This window comes from Portunus trituberculatus, chromosome 44 (assembly GCF_017591435.1).
Source record: "Portunus trituberculatus isolate SZX2019 chromosome 44, ASM1759143v1, whole genome shotgun sequence".
Classification (NCBI taxonomy): Eukaryota; Metazoa; Arthropoda; class Malacostraca; order Decapoda; family Portunidae; genus Portunus; species Portunus trituberculatus.
Window position 1 is genome coordinate 14,808,088 of NC_059298.1, and position 21,018 is coordinate 14,829,105.

A 21,018-nucleotide genomic window follows, 5' to 3' on the forward strand; every position below is an offset into this window, starting at 1 on the left:
AATTCCTTCTATATTTTTTCTTTTCTTTTCAAATCCAGAATCACCTTTTCAGTTTTCAAATGTAGAAATTCGCCGCAGTTTTCTTTTCTACAACAAAATTTCATCATACTTTATTTTTTTCAAATCTAAAATAGCTCACACTTTTTTTCTCTTCATATAAATAAAAAAAAACCATATATCTTCCTTACAAATCCAAAAAATCACTCCATTTCTTTCTTTCTCCTTTTCAAATACCAAAATAACTCCCTTAATCCCCGCAAATCCACCATGCCTGCCTTTCTCCTCCTCTCCTTCCCGCCTCACTCATGTCCCGCGTCGCCGCCACAAGCACTTCACCCCAGCACGTCCACCACACCCAAGCCTCACCACACGCACTTTTCTCTCCCCACCAGACATCCCTAACGACACCAATTTGCCTTCTGCACCTCTAAATCCCATGATGGCTCTGTGTCGCCTCATGAACTTCCTCTCCCTTCTCTCTCTCTTTCTCTACGTCTTCCTATTCCTTCCTTCCTTTTTTCTCTTTCTTGTGTTTTTTTTTCTATTGCACGTTCTTGTCTCTGTTGTTGTTTTTTTTTTGGTCTTTCCCATCCTTCCTCCCTTCCTTATTGTCTTCCCCTTCTCATGTTTTTTTCTACTGTATAGTCTTGTTTGTTTGTTTTCTATCTCTCTTTCCTTTATTCTTTCCTTTTCTACTTCTTTTTCTCCCATTCCTATGTTTTTTTTTTTCTATCGTACATTCATGTGTCTTTTTTTGTCTTTTCCATCCTCATTCGCTTCCCTTTCTCTCTTTTTTTGTCTTCTGTTTGCCTCCCACTTTTTTTCCTTTCCTCATTCATTTCTCTCTTTCTTACTTTCTCTGTCTTTTCCTTTTCCTTCCACATCTCTTTTTTTTTACCTCTCTCATTGATATTATCGTTTTTCTATTCATTTCCTTTCCTTTTCCATTCCCCTTACACCTTCTTTATCCCTTCCTTCCCCATTTATTTCCTTCATGCCCCATACAACACTTCCTTCCCTTCAATTTCGTTCTCCAAACCAGTGCCATTACATACTTATACACAAAACATTCATCATTTCATCCTTGTCTCCCTCTTTGACTCTCCACCGTCAACGCTTCACTGGGAAAAAAAGAGACAAATCATACGAGGAGTTGTTCTATCCCCCTTAAGTATGTACAGTAACAAGTGACAATGACTCCTGAAGCGCCTGCCTGCCTGACCGGGTTAAGGTATTAGAACAGCGAGCATAACGAGGACACGTGAACGGCGATCAATACTTTGTTTACGTTGTGATACTAGACCGTTCGTGACTGTTAATGCATGCGGGTTGGCTTGGCGTAAGGAGGAGGAGGTGGTGGTGGTGGTGGTGGTGGTGGTGGTGGTGGTGGTGGTGGTGGTGGTGGTGGTGGTTTGTCTTGTTAACGCTAGTTAGAGAGAGAGAGAGAGAGAGAGAGAGAGAGAGAGAGAGAGAGAGAGAGAGAGAGAGAGAGAGAGAGAGAGAGAGAGAGAGAGAGAGAGAGAGAGAGAGAGAGAGAGAGAGAGAGAGAGAGAGAGAGAGAGAGAGAGAGAGAGTAATGGGTAACAATACAAACAGGTGGAGAAATTCATGTTATTTTCTTCTATACGGAATACAGAGCAGCCGGGAATGCTTGATTAGAGGGTGGCAGCGTCCCGGCGCCCGACAAATACCTGAGTGTTTGGCGAAATTCCAGGTTGTGCGCTGAACGAGACAAGCTGACGAGGAAGTGAGTGTGTGGAACAAACTGGTGGCCCACGTGTTGAAAAATATTAGAGGCATATAAAAAGCAGGCGAACACACACACACACGCACACACACACACACACACACACACACACACACACACACACACACACACACACAGAGTTTTTCAGTGTTATTATGCTTTGATGGTACACTAAACTCTTTTTTCATGGAAGGCTCAATTTCGTTTTTTTTTTTTTTTTTATTTCCTGTTTAAGTAACGAGATGATTGGGTTGTTAGCAGGATAAAACTTGCAAGGTATCCAGTATTTTTTATTTATTGATCTTTTTTTTCAGTAATGGTGGAAAGATCAGTTTAGTACTCAAAAAGACAGTACGCAGTCACAAGTACGATACAGCTGTGTGTGTGTGTGTGTGTGTGTGTGTGTGTGTGTGTGTGTGTGTTAAGGTAGAGCATGTACAATTCAGTTCTGGATATTAATTGTGGAAATGTATATGTGGGCAATAAACCATCCACTTACTGCAGCGTGCCCTTCCCTAGGGTGGCACATGTTCAAGGCAAAAGCGACACTGTCATGACCTCCTTGCCGAGTAAAATTGAAAACCACAAACACACACATGCAAGAACACGTGCACCACACACACAAAAAAAAAAAATAATAAAAAAATAAAAAGTACGTAAAAGGAAAAAGAAATCAGGTTTATCTAGTACAACCTCACAGCAGCGCCTGATAAACGAGGGGCACCGCAACTCCCTGTACGCTCCAACACACGCTAAATGAGCAAAGACCACAGAAAAAAAAAAAAAAAAAGTTGGGTGTGGTCTCACGACAGCCGGTAAATGAACTAAGCAGGAACACAAGGCCGACGCTCAATTAGAGGCCACAAGAAGAAAAATAATAGAAAGAAAAAGAAACGAAATAGTGACTTGAAAAACTAACTAATGAGGAAGGAATTAAAACGTGAAACTGACTCGCTCCCTTCCCCATCAAAAAAATATGATCAAATAAATGTGGAGTTCACACAAAAGAAAATTTGAGAGAGGAATGTAGTTATTACTAAAATTGACTCTCTCAAAAAAGATTATGAAAGTGTAACATGAATGGAGAAGCAAAACTATAAAGATAAACCGTTTGGCAGATATCTTAAGAAAAGAAACAAGTCACATTTATCATGGAATTGTAAAGAAAAATTAGGCAAATAAAGTCAATCTGAAAAACTTACATAAAAAGCCACTACAACAACAATAAAAATAACTTTCAAACATCATTCCCTAAGAAAAAAAAAAGGCTAAAATACAACCACGACCCACTGAAATATATGAACTTATGAACATCGCCTAAAAAATTATAAAAAACACTTAAGTAAAAAAAAAAGCGAAAATATTACAAGTTATTAAATAAGAAATAATAAAAATACTAAATTTATCACTACAAACCACTATTACTAAGACACAACTCAGTCACGCCGCACCAACACTACCACCACCACCACCTTCATAAATTTGATCAGCACAAGTTATAAGTTACGCCAGCCTTGCATAACTTACTGATAAAACTACAACTGACCATTACAGCGCACGTTATAATCACGAGTCATTATCAGAAACCATAACTCACCACTCACTAACTCCGGCCCACAATTTACACTCACCCCCGCAAAAAAAAAAAAAAAAAAAAAAAAAAAAATTCCCATGCCCGCCCTCCCCCATCAAAAAAAAAAAAAAATGGAGAAAGCAGAAAGAAGTACAAGATTCTGATTCTTAAATATTTTCATAACTTTATCCATGCGATCCTATTTTTTTTTTTTTTTTTTAACTGGGTGCTGGTGAGTGACTAGTAAAATGCACACGTCACTCAGGTAGTTCATTTTCTTAACTTCAATTTTCTATTTTCTACTCAAAAAGGAAAATATATATATATATAAAAACGAGAGACGAGTACAAGAATACCACTCCAACAGCTGTATTATTTTCAACCTCTTCCTTTCTTTTCATTTAGTTGTGGTGAGGAAGTTTTTTTATTCCCACCAAAAATGTAATAAAAATTTACGAGTAATTGATTTTAAAACACTCTATCCATTTAATTTTTCTTTCTTTCTCCTTACTTTTTTTCCTCTTTTTCTTTGCAAGCACTGACGAATGGCTTATAAAATATAGACATGGTTCAGATTGTTAACTTCATTCAACTTTCTTTCTATCCTTAAAAATAATAAATAAAATAACAAATCAACATAAAAGACGTAAACAAAACACACGTATACAATCATCACACACTCTAAACTATATTAAATTTTTACCCCACTCCCTTTTTCATTCCTCTACCAAACGCTGGTGAGTGACGTAAAATGCACACACGCGACTCGAAGGACAGTTCACTTTCTTAAACTTTTTTGTGCTATCGTAAGGAGTGTTCGCATGCTGTCCTGATAAGCCAAAGTCTCCTGTTCCTCCCTGGTTACCCTGAGTGGTCTTGCCTTGGGTGGGTGCCGCGTGTTGTCTCCAATGATGGATAGAGAGGTGATGACAGTGAGGCGGCGTGGCTTTAGAATAAGACGTGAGGGGGTTGATGATGGTAGTGGTGGTTGTGGTTGTAGTACAGGATAACGACGATAAGAACTGAGGTGAAGAGGACATGCAACAGGGTCAGAAATAGAAAATGCAGGAAAAAAGGAGAAATAAACTCTACAATAATAAGGAGAGAAAAAGAGAAAAAAAGAGAAGATACGGAAAGGAGAGAAAAGAGAAGTGAAGAGAAAATTCAGTCAAAGAAGATAACAGGAAGGAAAAATGGTGAAGAGTATGAGGAAAAAAAAAAAAGGTGAGCTAACGGTACAAAAAAAAAAAAAAAAAAAAAAAACGAAAAGAATGCAGGAGAGAGAAGAATCAATACAGAATGTAAAGAAGATCGAAAACATGGAGAGGAAGGAGTAGGAGAAGAGGCAAGAAAAGAAAGCAAGAGATTACGGAGCAAAGTAAAGAGGAAAATAACCAAAAGCGAGGAAAGTAACACAAAAGGACGAGGAGGAGGAAAAGGAGGAGGAGGAGGAGGAGGAGGAAGAGGGGGAAAAGAAGGAGGAGGAGGAGGAGGAGGAGGAGGAGGAGGAGGAGGAGGAGGAGGAGGAGGAGGAGGAGGAGGAGGAGGAGGAGGAGGAGGAGGAGGAGGAGGAGGAGGAGGAGGAGGAGGAGGAGGAGGAGGAGGAGGAGGAGGAGGAGGAGGAGGAATACAAAGGAATACAAAGGAAAGAACAGACAGCAACAGCCCTACTGCGCCTAACGAGGCTGTCTGTGTGTCTATGCTACCACTACAGATTCTACGACTTAGAGGCTGAAGGACATCAGGGTTCAAGGAAGAAAAAAAGAGAGGAAGTCACAGATATGACAGGAAAGATTGAAAGAGAAGTGATACTATCTAATACAGTAACTAAAAAAAAAAGGATATCTTATGTAGGCGCAAAGTACGTCATTTGAGGGCTTAATGCGAGATGAATGTCCAACCTTTTTTTAAAAGTTTCTATCGTATTGCTACGGACAACATGTGCTGGGAGAGAGTTCCAGACATTTACAATTCTAGTGAAGAAATAATGTTTAGCCTCATCTGATCTTAAACGCTTACCTGTAATCTTGTAACCATTATTTCTAGTGGTGTTGGAGCTGTCAATGGTGAGATAGTTGTTTACATTTACGTTATCAAAGCCCGGAACCTTTTAAATAGTTCAATTAAATCTCCTCGCATTCGCCGCTTCTCTAAACTGAATAAGTTGAGTTCCCTCAAGCGCTCCTCGTAAGGCTTGTTTCGCAGTCGTGGGATCAACTCGGTAACTCTTCTTTGGACTCTCCAGGTTGTCTATATCTTTCCTATAATGGGGTGACCAGAATTGGACACAGTACTCAAGTTGAGATCGGACGAGTGCATTAAACAATGTGAGAGGAGGAGGAGGAGGAGGAGGAGGAGGAGGAGGAAGAGAGAGATAAAACTAGCAGAAGAGTCACCAAGATTACCGTCACGTTGTTTAGAGTTACTGGTAACCCGACACACACACACACACACACACACACACACACACACACACACACACACACACACACACACACATTATCAAGGTTCATTTAGCTCATAATTTCCAGCTCTACACGCCCGCGAGACAAACGTACACGCAACCCGAGTCTACACAGCAATTACGCACACGAGCCCTCCTGCTCTGTATGTGTACTTGCATGCCCCAAGGAAACGTGTATAGAAAAACGTCCATGGCATATGCGTAAATACATACAAGGGTGTGTGTGTGTGTGTGTGTGTGTGTGTGTGTGTGTTATGTAGAGTGAATATTGAAAGGTTACGAAACTTAAAAATGCCATACGCTTCTCTCTCTCTCTCTCTCTCTCTCTCTCTCTCTCTCTCTCTCTCTCTCTCTCTCTCTCTCTCTCTCTCTCTCTCTCTCTCTGTCTGTCTGTCTGTCTGTCTCACGTCAACACCTACCCTCGTGACCCCAGAATTTCATTTAATTATATAAATGTATATAAAAAAAAAAAAACAGCGTGCGGTAAAGGTCAAGAAAACACGCACATTCATGTACACACACACACACACACACACACACACACACACACACACACACACACACACAAAGAACCGAAGCCACGCGTGCACATACCTTTATGTTCTCTCCACACACACACACACACACACACACACACACACACACACACACACAATTGCAACCATGTAATAATTGAATAGCATTGTTTAAGATTTAATTGTCCATGCTAGAGGAGGAGGAGGAGGAGGAGGAGGAGGAGGAGGAGGAGGAGGAGGAGGAGGAGGAGGAGGAGGAGGAGGAGGAGGTACTTTCTTACGTTGCAATGATCACGCACTCACTCCCTCACACGAACACCGCCACCACCACCACAGAACCTTGAACCTTCCTCAACGCTACCTATTATCAATTGTCACCACTTATCCTCTGTTTATCCTCCCTGCTAACTCTCCTTCTTCACTCGAACCTTTCCCTCTTTCACTCTTCCCTTCCTCTTTACCGTGCGGGGAATTGAACTTTTTAACGAGTTTGTGTGAGAAAATCGGTAGAACTTTTGGAGATTCAGTGAAAGGAGGGGCATTTTTCTTAAGTGTGGGTGTAAAAATTAGTTGAAAAATGAGTACTTACAAATCAGAACGAGTAGTTTTTAAGTTTTGTTTTATTTATTTAGGATTGGGAAGAAAATGTTACACCTTTTTTTTTTCTTGCCATATTTACGTGGAAAATATGAGTTAGAGAAATGAGTGCTTAAAAATTAGAATCTGTAGGGTTTTTTAAGGGTCATTTTTAGAGGTATAGGATTAGAAAGGAAAAAAATTGTGTTAGCTTTCTTTCATGACAATTCTTTTTTTTTCGAATTTGAGTTAAAAAAAAAATAATACAAACAAAATCAGACTCAGTAGTTTTTAAGGATATTTTGATGGAAATAGGATTGGGAAAAAATGTGATATCCTTTTTTATTTCTTGGCAAGTTTTTTTACATTCAAATTTCTGAACTTATCTTTTATATAATGAGATTTTACTTGCAGAGAAACTAATGAAAATAAATAAATAACGGTTGTGTATTTTATCTTCAACACGTCACAAACCCATGAATCACTCACCACACTTCTTAATTCCCGCATCAATCCACGTGTCACTTCACTTTACTACTCATTAACCAACACCTAAAATCTCTCTCTCTCTCTCTCTCTCTCTCTCTCTCTCTCTCTCTCTCTCTCTCTCTCTCTCTCATTACACTAATTCCACCTCCTCCCTCTCCCTTGCTGTCTCCCTTTGCTCTTTCCACAATCTTCCTCAGTCTATCCTAGCAATCACGCCCTCCTCTTATCCACTTTCCTCCCTTTTCTTCCCTCACATTATCCTGCTCCTCCCATCCATTCATCTTCCCGGCACTGCTTTCTTTCTCTCTCTTCCTCTCTGATCTCCCTTCACGCCGATCCTCCTTCCCTGCACAGAAAGAGACAAAGAGAAAGAACTCCACTATGTATCTCATCCCAACCCCGCCAAAGCTTATTAAATTATTGGGCATGAGGACAGGTGGCAAAGGCGATTAGACAAGTAAGTGCAGGTAAGGGTGTGTTTCTGCAGGTGAGGGGAGTGGTGGAGGTGGAGGCGCAACGATGAAGGCAGGAATAAAGGTGCAGTAAATGACAGGGGAGGGATGCATTAGCAAAAGGTGGTACAGCAAGATGGGTCATTAGTGTCACGAGGAAAGGTGTATTAGATGTGAGAGAGAGAGAGAGAGAGAGAGAGAGAGAGAGAGAGAGAGAGAGAGAGAGAGAGAGAGAGAGAGAGAGAGAGAGAGAGAGAGAGAGAGAGAGAGAGAGAGAGAGAGAGAGAGTTTAATATACCTGCAGACCTGTTGTTACTTTTCTTATTTTTTTCTCTTTTCGTTTCGTCCTATTATGATATGAGTTATTATTGGGTTGCTGCTTCGTTTATTACAGACCACTTCCCTTCCTTAGTGATTCATCAAAATTATCCATAACCTTCCGTGTTTAGTGTCCAGTCTCAATATCGCTCCATCCGTCTCTCTCAACTTCCTTCTCTCCTTTTCTACATCACTCCCTCTCACCGTCCCTCCATCCATCTCAACTCCCTTCCCTTTCCTTACTCCCCAAGGTGCCATGCAAACCAGGACCCCGTAGCAAGTGAACACTCCCTAAGTAGAGAGAAGAACGATACAGTAGGAAACACGAGTAACTTTCAAGAGGATGGAAAGAAAAAAAAACAAGCTGAAAAAACTCATTTCCTCGATTTTCCTTGCACACAAACACACATATACAAGGTTTTTCAGCCTCACCTCTGTTCTATTCACTTTACTAGTCACTCTATACTCTTTCATCTCTACTTTCACCTACGATTTTCAGAAGAGGAGTATCAAGAAACCTCATCAAATAAAACAGCTTTCTTTTTTATTCTTCCTCTAATTTCCTTATTTTCTTTTTTAAACAGCATCAAGAACAGCGGTTTTTTTCTATTCTCATACACTCAGCCTGTCTTTGTAACACACGGACACACGCACACACACACACACACACACACACACACACACACACACACACACACACACACACACACACACACACACACACACACACACACACACACACTCCTCTTCCCACGAATGGTGTATCTGAGGCACAACAATCGTGTTCACAAGATATAATAAGAAGCAGACAAGTAGAGGCCTCTTGGTACTTATGTCTTGCTGCACTCTTCCGCTGAGTATTAATTCTTGGAAGCTTCGTCTCTCTCTCTCTCTCTCTCTCTCTCTCTCTCTCTCTCTCTCTCTCTCTCTCTCTCTGATGAAGTGGCTCATTTGTCACCCTCACTCACTCTCTCCATTTCTCGGTGTGTGTGAGAACAAAGCTGTGTTTGGCGAAAGAAAACGACGAAGTATGTGCTGGTGAGAAAAGTGTGCCGTTGTTGGTGGTAAGTGTGACTGCGAGAATAACATACACACGCAAGGGAGAACAGTGATTGCACCGTTCGGTTCACTAACGGATGAAATATATCCTAACTGGCCACGCACGAACTTTTTTTTGGGGTGGACGAATGAAGAAAAAATTTATGCTTGTAAACTGATTCACAGGTGAGTTGACAAGCTGAATATACGATAAACAACACCGGTGCCTTGACATACTGCTGATAAAATAAACTGAATAACATGATGTAGATTTATAGGGAAAACACACAAACACATACACACACACACATATCAAGACAGATCACCACCACCACCACCACCACCACCACCACCACCACGACCACCATCCGTGACATACAACAGCTGCAGAGAACACAAACACTGAGGGGAGATTGCCTTGATGGCTTTCATGAACTGCCTTTAACTCCTTCGACCTGCTCTGTCTATCCTGCCAGTGTCTCTGTCAACAGCCTGCCAATTCATACCTACCGCCCACACAGATGACCGCCAGCCCAACCGCCAGCCACGCCACCCTGCACCTTCCCTTCCATCAGTCCATGCTAGCTAACTATTCACACATTAAGTAAACACGACGAACACACACACACACACACACACACACACACACACACACACACACACACACACACACACATAGCTTTTTTTTTTCTTCCTTGGACTTTTGCTGCTACCTGCTTGTGTTTGCTGAAGTATTTTGAGGAGGAGGAGAAGGAGGAGAAACCTGTGGGTCTTATTTACAACAGACACGCTTCTGGTGCTCTCTCTCTCTCTCTCTCTCTCTCTCTCTCTCTCTCTCTCTCTCTATCGATCAGCTCCAAGTTCCAATCCGTCTCCCATCACAGTGACACAAACAGACAAACAACAGCCACGTGATTCATCCCAAAACTCTGATTGGTCCCTGATGACATGTGGGAATCATAATCTCTCTCTCTCTCTCTCTCTCTCTCTCTCTCTCTCTCTCTCTCTCTCTCTCTCTCTCTCTCTCCAGTGATGGGTTTTCTAAAGATGATTTCTAAATGGTCGCTTTGTCACGCTACATTCTTATTTGACGGTTTCCAGTAAAAAGTTCACACTATTCTTTATGAGCGTCCTTTCGCTAAAAATGAGTCAGCCATTCCCGGTTTACTCCTAAGATTGATTTTCCTTTTTTCTTTTTCAGCCTTCACCTGCCTCACCTCATGATAGTTTGCCTCATAGAATCCAAAACATCGCAGTAATAGTTTCCAAAGACCTCAAACGTTACAGTTTTCTTCATTACTTCTATTATTTACATCTGCTGGTCTAAGTTAACTCTGAATTTGCTATCTCAGAAAATCCTAGCCGTGATCACGATTCGAACCCAGATTTCTTTCACTGCAGTCTGATGTGCCACGGCTTGAGCTATACCACGTATCCTTAAACGGAACCCATTTGTATTCCACACGAGGCTGACCCAAGAAAATGTGAAGAAAATTGGCGTTGGTATGAGGAAGCGGAACGACTTGCGTGTATTCTCAAGCAATGGGCGTCGCTGATGTATGTGTGGCATAAACCCTTATCATTAGCTGGGTGACACTAGAGAGATGAATGGCGCGCTTGCAGGGAGAAAAATGCTTGTTTAAGACACAGTGACCAGTGGCTCGTGTTGCTTGGCGCCCGCACGACTGCCTGGGAGGAGAAATGGCGCCTGCTGGGACAATTGCATAGAAAAGGAAAAGAAAAAAGATTCACGTATGACTGGTAAATAGTTCTACGGGTGACGATGGAAGGCAGATACAGATGAAGAGAATTAATGAACATCAACTGATCATAAACAAAAATGGATTCAGTGACTCGATAAGAAAAATCAGAAACCAGACTGTACAGATAAACAGACACAAGAGAACGACACCCAGTCAGAGAAACACCCAGTGAGAAAACATCGATGAACAACAGAGATCTCCCGCGCACAACACTCTGCCTGGCTTCCCCCACTGTTGCTTTTCTTGTTTCCTTCCAGACACAACCACCTTTATCTCTACATCTTATGTTTCGTCCTTATTTCCTTCCCTTCAATCAGTATACTAAATCTCATCCATCTTCATCCCATTAGTTCCCTACCATTTTCACCTTACCCTCCATTACACACGCCCACACACCTAACATCTCTCCTTTCTTCCACTCGTCCTCTGTACCCTCCTATCCCTTTCTTTCCCTCCACGAGATTCACACCACAGTCCCCCCTCCATTGTCCATCAATCCTACCTTTCCCCTCTGCGCCCTCCGTCCCCCTCACGTCCAGGCGACCATTACCGGGGGGACATTACCTTCGCGCATCTCGCTGATTGCCTCCCGCCTGTCACTATAAATACCGCCGCGTCACGGAGCCTCCACCAATAAAAAGAAGCGGCGGGTAATCCACAATTGACATCCGCACCCTCGTTATTACTGGCCACGGCCGCAGCTCTTCGTCAGGCTGCGACGGTCACGGCGCCGCAGCGGTTTAGTGTAGTTTCCACGCGGCGAGCAGGTCAACGCCACGCAGACAAATACAGATTAACTCCAAAGGCCAGGAAGAATTGCAGTCCGGACACAAAGGGAGACTTTAAAAAAATTCCACTTACTTGCATAGATGGGGACGACGCCGCGCCTTAATCAACTCACCTGTAAAAAGAATAAGAGGATAAGTTAGCTGCAGAGTCAACACCATGGAGTTGCTCTTAAGATTACCACCCTGTCATAGAGAATAGCACAACGTTAAGCCGCTTGTGTGATGGCCGCCACACAGGCACCGCTGGCCCGCCCCCGTGTGTTGACGGAGTAATGAAGTGTTGAGTGTAGGTGCTACACTCTTATTTGAGGTCTTTAAAGGTAATGGTTAACGGTCTGCACTGCGCCGCGCCACAACGGTCACCTGCAGCTCTCGTCTAAAAGAGGAAAGCGCTGCCCAAGCTGCCCCGCCTGACTGAACCCCAGCATGCATGTCACGGCGGATGGATGCCGACATGATACACTGCAGGTGTGCGGCTGCCACTTCAACATGCACGCCATAGAACACGGACATTTTACTTTTCACGTAAAACGGAATGAATGAAAAATAAGATAGATAAATAAGTAAAGAAAATCATTCGCCCATTAATTTTCTAATATAGATATGTAATTAAAGTACCAACAGTCTCCAAGATACAGATTTTGTATTCACGAATTCAAGTACATTACGACATATGTCCAATGATACCAATGTTACGCACTGAAACAGAAACCGAAAGCAGCGCTGAACGATATGACATTACAGTACAAAACATTACCAGAAACAGCTGTGAACAATACATAAGAAAAAAAAAAATCAACTGAACCCGACGCTGCATTTTGATTACTATTACTGCATACAAACTACATCACACGTGTTCTGATGCAGATAAGACTTACTATGATATACGAATATAGACCTTTACGAATAAGACGCAACATAACCTGCCGCAGCAAAACTCTGGGTGGTGCAGTATTCCCAGCAACTCCCTCCCCCGCACAAAAAAAAAAAAAAAAAAAATGCGGACCCCGGCAACTCAAGTAAACAAAACAGCATCGTAGCGGGCAACAATTACGACAACAACCAGAGTGAGGGACAATAGCTGTGAAAAACTGACAGAGGGACTTTTGCCGCTTTACTACTCTTGTTTATGGGGAAGACGCGGAGGGAGCCTGAGGTGCGCGGGGAAGGTCAACAAAATGAATGTGGCCAGATTACACCCATGTGCGAGGTGTGCTTACTGCTGCGATGCTCCACAGGAAGGGACGCAGTGGGGGACGTGCATACTGTAAATTTCAGTACGCGGAGCATCAGTCTGGTGATATGACGGTGAAGTATTATCATGTACACACACACACACACACACACACACACACACACACACACACACACACACACACACACACACACACACATCTATACACAAGGAATACCCCAGAAGAATATGACGTGTACACAAGATAAGACAAAAGAAGCACACGTACACACGCATTCCGTGCATATAAAGCAAATACAACAACAGTGACAGCATGACAATTGTGAATTCGAGGCAATAGTGATAAGATAAATGTACGAGCGGACACACACGGACACATACACACACACACACACACACACACACACACACACACACACACACACACACACACACACACACACAACTACAAATAGCAGTCACAACGACGTATGCCACTAATGTTCTGTTAATTCTAGCTTGTGAACAAATGTGCAAATGACACACACGGCAGGCATACAGCCAGAAAAGACTTTGCTGCAACCTTACCAAAATATCGACGAAAATCAAGATATAAGAAAGGAAAAAAGAAACATGAAGAGGGAAATGCATGAAAATTAAAAACTCCATACAAAAAATATGTTATCAAAAGAAAAAAACCCTATATAATGTTGCTTTGCCGATCATTTACATCAATACTTCACAATAAGCAACGTCGAATATATCAATGTTCTCGTACAGATTCCTCTTGATTACAGCCTCAGTTTCACAAAGTAATCATTCTCTTTAGTTTGTTGTAAATAAAAAATAATGTACCTAATATGCTAACAAATGAAATGGTTATTCATACATTATTTGACGTCTATTTTTGGTCTTTGCACAATAATTACAAAAGCTGTAAAATAAGTCACATCTGCACAACATCAAATCATCAGCTGTCCTTTTGTAATGTGTTGCGTCTCACACAAAACTCTCCAGTGGTGCCGTGTCAAGTTTCATTACTAAGACCCTTTATCACATAATTATGATCCTAGACATACTGCCCAAAATACTCCTCAATTTAAGATTCTATTCATCCGATATCAGTCGTGAATTTGTATCTACGTATACTTCTCATTCATAAAACCTCCACAGCAGAAGCTTACCACGTTTCACTGGTACGAATATTTACAACTCGTGATCGTAGACACACTGCCCACAACAAAACTAAATTCACTGTGCCAATCTTCCGCTACTACTCGTCAAATATTCTCCTACATGTTTCCCTCACTTACAAAACTCATATAACTCTAGGGTCGAAGATAAGCACGTTTCACTACACACACTATTAATGCCTCGTGATGCCAGACACGGGTGGATTAAGAAAATGTATCAAGTGTTTTTTTGCATTATAGCCGACAAAAAATGGGATGATATGAGAGAGCTGAGGAACTTTTACATATTCCTCTCATGATGTATATATTGCAACTCAAGGATTTTTCATACTATATATTTTCTTTGTGTCTTTTGTGAATCTCTCCTAATATGAGCTTGAATGTAAAATGTGAGAGAGAGAGAGAGAGAGAGAGAGAGAGAGAGAGAGAGAGAGAGAGAGAGAGAGAGAGAGAGAGAGAGAGACGCCGTGCCATGTGCGTGCGTGTATGTACTATAATGTTTACGACTGGACTGATTTATGACAGTTGAACGACCGACGACACACATACACACATACACACACACACACACACACACACACACACACAAGTAGAACACAATCAACAAAACCATAAGATCCAGAACACACGACACACAACACATCATTACGAGTACCTTCCCGAAAACTATGAATGAACAACACACACAAACAAAGAAAACATGCAATAAACAACTTAAACAACAACAACAACAAGAGGAAGCAAAGAAAACGCGGAAACACATACGAAAAAATGCGCAAAGAGAAAAACAAAACAAAACCAGATTGAACACGCTTCTACGAACACACACACACACACACACATCTGTTAATAAGCACACCTTCAAACACACAGGTAATCGTAATTTCTCGGTAAGCTTTCCACCTGTATGTCATTACCACTAATTTCCTTAATGGCAAGATATACCTTTCCCGGTAACCTGCGGAACATGAGCGACAGGTAAGAGCAGGTAAGCACAGGTGTTTCTCTATGCTCTCAACCAGGTCAAGAGATGAGAACAGCAATAAGGAAGAAAACGGGAGAAGAGATGATGAAGGAAGGGAGAGTAAGAAATGAATAGAAAGGAGGAAATAAAGGAGGAAGAGGAAACTAAGGAAAGAAGAGTAAGAAATGGAAAGAGGATATGAAGAAAGAGAGTAAAAACAAAAAGGAAAGAGAAAATAAAGGCAGGAGAAGGAGAGATACAGGAACGGACGGTAAGATATGGGAAAGACAGGAAGAGGAAGAGATGGAAAGGAAAGAGGAAACTAAGGGAAGAGAAAAAGGATACGAAGGAAAGAACGAGTACGTGGAAAGGATTTAGGAAGCAGAGGAACGATGATGATAAGGAAAGAACAAAGAAAAACAAAAAAGCATGAAGGGGAAGAGGAGACAAAGGAATGGAGATTAAAAGGAAAATAAAAAGGAAACAGAGGAAGGGTGAAGGAGAAAGAACAAAAATGGGAGACGAGGCATAAAAAAAGAGAGAAATGAGGTTTAAAGAACGAAAAAAAGAATACTAATGAAAGAGAAAGGGTGAGAGTAGGAAGAACAATGAAATGAGTGAAATGAGGACGAGTGAACAAAAGAGAGACAAAGGAAGAGCAAGGGAGAAGAAAGAGGAGGGGGAATGAGGAATGAATATGTAGAGTAGAATATAGAGTAGGCAGAAGTCACCTGCCGCCCGGTGGAATACTCCAGGAGAGGTACTTACGGGGATGTAGGCAGTGCTGCAGACTGAGTGATTCCCCGTGTCCTCTCTTCCCGGTTCCCTTTGTGGTCTCATTTATACAATTGAGCAGCTGCAGCCTGCCCTCTAAAGACAACTTCTACTACTTCCTACACTACACTACAACACCTTACACTTTTACACTCTCTTCAAATCAAAATTTAATAATGGCTTCACCACGCCCTGCCTCGGAGTCCCCCTCTGGGGAGGGGACCATAAATGTCCCCAGGTCGGACTGCCCTCTGCTGTCGACCTTGGGTGTCTTGACACTTCATCTAATACTTTCACTATCAATTTCTGCAACATTCGTGGCCTTCGTTCTAATTTTCAATCTGTGGAACACCACCTCTCCTCTACTAAACCTCATCTTCTCTTCCTAACTGAAACACAGTTGTCTGTGACTACTGACAGCAGCCCCTTTTCTGTTCCCTCCTACTTGCTCTATCCTCATTTTCAATCCAAAGCTGGATGTTGCGCATACGTGCGTAACGACACCACTTGCTCTCGTGCCCACAATCTTGAATCTTCAGAATTTTCTACCATCTGGCTAAGACTTCAATGTCACTCTCTAACTAAATTCATCTGTGCTGTATACCTCTCACCTAATTCCTCTGACTATGTAAAATTCTTTGACTATTTGACTTCCAAGGTGGAGCACATCTTATCTCACTTTCCTTTTGCTGAGATCTCCATTTTAGGGATTTCAATGTTCACCACCAGCTTTGGCTTTCATCTTCTTTCACTGACCAACCTGGTGAACAAACCTTCAACTTTGCTATCCTTCATGACCTAGAGCAGCTAGTGAAGTTCCCTACCCGTATTCCTGACCGCCTTGGAGACACGCCCAACATTCTTGATCTTTTCCTAACCTCCAACCCTTCTGCTTACTCTGTTAAACTTTCCTCTCCGTTGGGCTCCTCCGACCACAATCTAATTTCCGTTACCTGTTCTATCACTCCAGTGCAGCCTCAGGACCCGCCTAAGCGGAGGTGCTTCTGGCATTTTAACTCTGCTAAGTGGGAGGAACTAAGGCAGTACTATTCTGATTTCCTTGGGATGATTATTGTTTTCATGTCAGAGATCCTTCTCTTTGTGCCGAGCGCATAACAGAGGTGATTATCTCTGGCATGGAGCTATACATTCCTCATACTTTCTCTAACCCTAAAGCTAAAAAGCCTTGGTTTAACTCTGCTTGTTCTCGTGCTGTCAATGATAGAGAGGCGGCTCACAAACGGTTCCGTAGCCATCCAACTGCTGAAACTCATGCCCTATATATTTCTGCCCGTAATCATGCCAAATCTATTCTCCAACTTACTAAAAACTCTTTCATCAATAGAAAATGTCAAAGTCTTTCCAATTCTAACTCCTCTCGAGATTTCTGGCATCTAGCCAATAATATCTCTAACAACTTTACTTCTTCGTCTTTCCCTCCTTTACTTCATCCAGATGGCTCTACAGCTGTCTCTTCTTTTCTAAAGCTGAACTCTTCGCTCAAACCTTTGCTACCAACTCAACTTTGGATGATTCTGGGCATATTCCTCCTACTCCTCCACCCTCTGACTACTTCATCCCTAAAATTAAAATTCTTTATAAAGACGTTTTCCTGGCCCTCTCTGGCCTTGATTCTCGGAAGGCTTACGGTCCGGATGGAGTCCCTCCTGTTGTTCTCAAAAACTGTGCTTCCGAACTCGCTCACTGCCTGGTCAAACTCTTTCATCTGTGTCTCTACTTCTATTTATCCTTCTTGCTGGAAGTTTGCTCACATTCAACCTGTCCCTAAAAAAGGTGACCACTCCAATCCTTCTAACTACCGCCCTATAGCTTTGATTTCCTGCCTTTCTAAAGCCTTTGAGTCTATCCTTAATAGGAAGATAATGAGGCATCTATCAGCTCACAACCTTCTCTCTGATTGCCAGTATGGTTTCCGTAAAGGCAGATCTACTGGTGATCTTCTTACTTTCCTAACTGAATCTTGGTCATCCTCTTTAGGGACTTCGGTGAAACCTTTGCTGTCGGCCTTGACATATCGAAAGCCTTCGATAGAGTCTGGCACAAATCTTTAATTTCTAAACTACCCTCCTACGGATTCTATCCTTCTCTCTGTACCTTCATCTCCAGTTTCCTTTCCGATCGTTCTATTGCTGCTGTAGTAGACGGTCACTGTTCTTCCCTAAAACTATCAACAGTGGTGTTCCACAGGGTTCTGTCCTATCACCCACTCTCTTTCTATTATTCATCAATGATCTCCTAAATCTGACTCAATGCCCTATCCACTCCTATGCTGATGATACCACCTTGCATTATTCAACAGCGTTCAACAGACGCCCAACCCAACAACAATTAAATGACTCAAGGCGAGATGCTATAGGACGCCTAACTTCTGATCTTTCACTTGTTTCTGATTGGGGCAGAGAAAACCTGGTTTTGTTCAATGCCTCAAAAACTCAATTTCTACAACTATCTACTCGACATAACCTTCCAGACAACTATCCTCTCTTCTTCAATAACACTCAACTTCCCTCTCCTCTACATTAAACACACTCGGTCTATCCTTCACTAAAAATCTAAACTGGAAATTTCACATCTCTACTCTTGCTAAATCAGCTTCCAAGAAGTTAGGTGTCCTGTGGCGTCTTCGTCCATTTTTCTCCCTCCCAGCTGCTTGCTCTGTACAAGGGCCTTATCCGCCCGTGTATGGAGTATGGCTCTCATGTCTGGGGGATCCACACACAGCTTTACTAAACAAGGTGGAATCTAAAGCTTTTCGTCTTATCAACTCTTCTCCTCTAACTGACTGTCTTGATTCTTTAAGTCACCGCCGCAATGTTGCATCTTTATCTGTCTTCTACCGCTGTTTTCATGCTGTCTGCTCTTCTGAACTTGCTAACTGCATGCCTTCCCCTCCTGCGGCCTCGCTGCACAAGACTCTCTACTTCTTCTCATCCCTATTCTGTCCATCTTCCTAATGCAAGAGTTAACCAGTATCTTCACTCCTTCATTCCCTACACTGGTAAACTCTGGAACTCTCTACCTGTGTCTGTATTTCCACCTGCCTATGACTTAAACTCTTTCAAAAGAGGAGTGTCAAGACACCTCTTACGTTAACTGGACCCTCCTTTTAGATTTTTTTGTTTTTTCTCTTTCTCCTACTTTCCTCTCAACAGGGCCTGGCAACCAGCGGGATTTTTTTTTTCCAACACTTTGTTTTCCCTTGGCCAGTGCCCTTGTAATGTAAAAAAAAAAAAAAAAAAGAGAAACAAAGCGTACATGAAACAGTGTGTGAAATAAAGGATAAAAATAAAATTAAAATTAAAAAAATGAAGAAAGATGAAAGAATAGAGGAACAAAAAGACAACTACTAATGAAAAAAAAAGTGAGAAAGAATAAAATAGAAACATGAGTAAAAAAAAGACGAAAGGACTTATTTGGATAATAAAGGAAAGGAGTAAAAGAGAAAACACAAATGAAGAAGAAATAAAATGAAGACCTGATGAATATAAAACAAAAGATAAAGAAAAGAAAACAAGAAATTCTGCTTTTATCTCTTTTTCATGTGACTTATTTACCAAGTGTTTTTATCTTTCCTTTTTCATATATATACATTTTTTTTCCTTCCTCTCTCTACCTCTCTAAGAACTATGACTTCCATTGTAAAGTAGCTGGCGTCTCATTTTTCTTCTTCTCCTTCTTCATCATCTTCTTCTTCCTCCTCCTCCAATTCCTAGTTCTAGCTCTCACAAATCTGCTAACAACTATAACCACCATCTCCTACTCCACCACCTCCTCCTCCTTCTGCTCCTCGACCTACTCCTCCTCCACGTGACATCTAAGCCTCGCCATAATCACCGGAGTCAATCCCATAATGTCTCTGCTACAAAGGGTGACGGAGCGCAGAGGAGTACCCTGGCGTGGCTTGTGTTACACTGACACCGAGGCGCGGCAGGAGAGTCGACTAGACAAGCTCATAGGATACCGCGGAAATGGGAGAGTACTAATGGTGGTAGTAGTAGTAGTAGTAGTAGTAATTGTTATAGATGAAAAACAATAATAAGAATTGTAAGATAAATACTTATACTCATAATTGGGAGGAGGAGGAGGAGGAGGAGGAGGAGGAGGAGGAGGAGGAGGAGGAGGAGGAGGAGGAGGAGGAGGAGGAGGAAAAGAAGAAGAAGAAGAAGAAGAAGATGAAGATGAAGAAGAAGAAGAAGAAGAAAAAAATAAATAAATAAAAAAAATAATAATAAATAAGAACTATTTTTTACTTTCTTATTGTTATATTTATTATTTTTATGCAAAAGAAGAGTAAGAGAAGATGGGAATGTGTGTGTGTGTGTGTGTGTGTGTGTGTGTGTGTGTGTGTGTGTGTGTGTGTGTGTGTGTGTGTGTGTGTGTGTGTGTGTGTGTGTGTGTGTAAACTTGTTCTTCTTTTCTTTTCCTCCTCTTCCATCATCTCCTCTTCACCTCCTCATCTAATTAGTTACACAGCCAATTTCTTACTTTAATTCTTCTAACTCTCCTCCCTTCTTTCTTTTCCTCCTCCTTTGTTGTTATCTTCTCTTCCTCTCCTCCTCCTCCTCTTTCCTCTGCAGTTCCAATTTTGACGCAGACACTCAGCTGAATCGTACACACACATACACAGACACAGACACACACACACACACACACACACACACACACACACACACACACACACACACACACACACACACACACACACACTGTTCGTCTTATCTTTGAATTTATAGTAAAGAAAAACATCCCATGAATGAGTAAACCGCATGGCAAAGAACGTGTGTGTGTGTGTGTGTGTGTGTGTGTGTGTGTGTGTGTGTGTGTGTGTGTGTGTGTGTGTGTGTGTGTGTGTGTGTGTGTGTGTGTGTGTGTGTCGTGACCCTGCAAGCTTCAACCCCTCATCTCTCCCCTCTCTTGTATGTCTGCTTCTTTATCTGTCTGTTCGTCTGCAGTACCCTCTACATCCGTGCACCCAACACACACACACACACACACACACACACACACACACACACTGCAGGGAGGGTCGGGTTACGCAGTGAGACCTCAAACAACACGAGGGTTTTCATTAGAGGGTAGGCGATGGAGAGGGAGGTTGGGAAGGCGTAGTAATGGATGGGTATGATCACCGCAGCCACCCGTCAACCTCCAGACAGGGGCCACCATTAG

The 21,018-nt window shown here is 42.0% G+C and overlaps 1 protein-coding gene across 1 annotated transcript in view; it reads right to left on the bottom strand.

Moving 5' to 3' along the window:
• LOC123518564 (von Willebrand factor A domain-containing protein 8-like) overlaps positions 1-21,018 on the bottom strand; it is a 124,766-nt gene that overhangs the window by 56,222 nt on the left and 47,526 nt on the right.